This window comes from Pinus tabuliformis, chromosome X, assembly GCF_031772625.1.
Source record: "Pinus tabuliformis cultivar Carrire ecotype Pingquan chromosome X, CPIR1, whole genome shotgun sequence".
NCBI lineage: Eukaryota > Viridiplantae > Streptophyta > Pinopsida > Pinales > Pinaceae > Pinus > Pinus tabuliformis.
Window position 1 is genome coordinate 1,075,408,779 of NC_142308.1, and position 2,006 is coordinate 1,075,410,784.

Sequence of the window (2,006 nt, forward strand, 5' to 3'; positions counted from 1 at the left end):
TTCATATCGGATAGGAAACTGAAAATCGTTAAAAAATACATTAGCAAAATCACAAAAAGAAGTATAGGTGCCCCCTGGAAAATCTATATACCATTTGGCCACATTTTTTATTAGGGTGCAATGAAATAACCTCAACCTGATCGAATAATCTACCAGGGAGTTGGATGAGCACCATAGGTGATATGTGGTGACGTGGTCTTCTGGATCTTCACCACTCTTCCCTTCGAATTTTGGGATATCCGAGGGAAGTTTAGTTGGTACCGAAGGCCAAGCCGAATTGTACCAAATTGGATCATTTGTCAATTTAGTTAAGTCTGGCAAGTTTAGCATGGCTAGAAAAGGGAGTCATGGTGGACTTTAGGAATTCCATCTAGTGCGGGTGGGGTTCCCAAAGGTATGAAAAGAATGACCTGGATTTTAAAAAACACCATGTTTCTTGAAGTAACTCGTAGAGCCTACCGAACCAAAAGGTGCTCCTTGTGGTCCATAAAAATTCAGAGTTTGACCAACTCCTGCCGAAAATCCTCCGTAACCAGTGAAGTTACCCCCTAACGAAGTGTTAAAAGGAGTCGATAGCCCCTGATAAGGATTCCATGCGTTTAAGCAAAGCATAGAAAATTATGAAATGAATTAACTGAAGAATACGACACATTCCCTTGTTGGCCGGAATAAAATTGATTCCCAACTCCTATCCCACTGACTGCAGGGTTTGTCCAACTCTGGAATGGGTTATTACCTTGACCTATAAAGTAAAAAGGCATTGACCCTACTGTTGGATTGGAGTGTGGTATATGATCACTTCCAAATGGGAAACCCTAAAAAAGAAGCCGATCCACTTATCATGGATGCGGGGGTAGTCAATGGTATGTTCAAAGGAATTGAAGGAATCCCGTGAGATGGTATTCCATAAGGGATAAATCCAAAACCGGATGCAGTAGCTTGAGAACTTCCACTCGTTGACAGAATGGAAGTAGACCCAAATATAGCAATGTTGGGAGTAATAGAATGGATGGAAATACTTCCTCTTCCTTGTATAGATATGGGAGTCTACACACTCTCAACACTCATCGTAGATGCCATGCTTCCAGCAGTGGTCATCGAAGGAATAGCTGGGCGTAAACCTAGGCTCGAAGGCCTATGAGTCGGGGTTCCAACGTACAATAGAACATCTGGATGATTAGGGGGAAGAGGAGAATTCGAAGCCTCAACTGACTCTAAAATCTCTTCAACTTGAATATTATCTTCTGACTAGAAAAGTACTCGAGAAAGAACTAGTGTGTTCCTCTCTAACTCTCTACTAGTGCCAGGTCTATCTTGTGAATTAATGACCCCAAGAGAAGGATCAATCTCTGATGTGCCTATTGCCACTGGTTGAAAACCACTAGTAGAATTGCTCCTACACCTTCTAGGAGAAGGCTTAGGACTCATAGGTGATAGCCCACAAAGTCTCCTAGACTGTCGAGATGGTCGATTAGCCACTTTGAATTATTTAAAAGATCTACTTAAAGACTCAAAAAATTATAAAGCTAGGCTGACTAGGAGCAAAGAAAACTCACTAAAAGTCCCTAAAGATATCAACAATCAAACAAATCTCGAGTATTTCCACTCCCAGTGATTAGGACTAGACACCAAAATACAAGAAAGTTAATAATAAGGGCCTTCTGAAAATAGACTAGGGTAGTTACACCCCAGGCCTACTAGCAAAGGTATCAGAGGCAATTACGCTAACCTCCAGACAACAACCTTTGTCGGTGCAAGCACCCAAGATTCACAAGGTTACCCTCCAAAAGTACTGTTGAATGATATACAATGTCAGCCTCAGTTTCCACAAGATTCCCCTCTGCAGCCACCTATGTGATCCCTAGGATAGGAAATTATGGTCACCAACTCGTATCAGAAGCCAGGTAGAACAGTCATGAGGCGGGATCCGATGAGTAAGATAGGGGGTATCTCTTGTCCTTATCTTCACTCTCCCTCAAGCTTTACTCCTAGTTACAGAGCTTTCC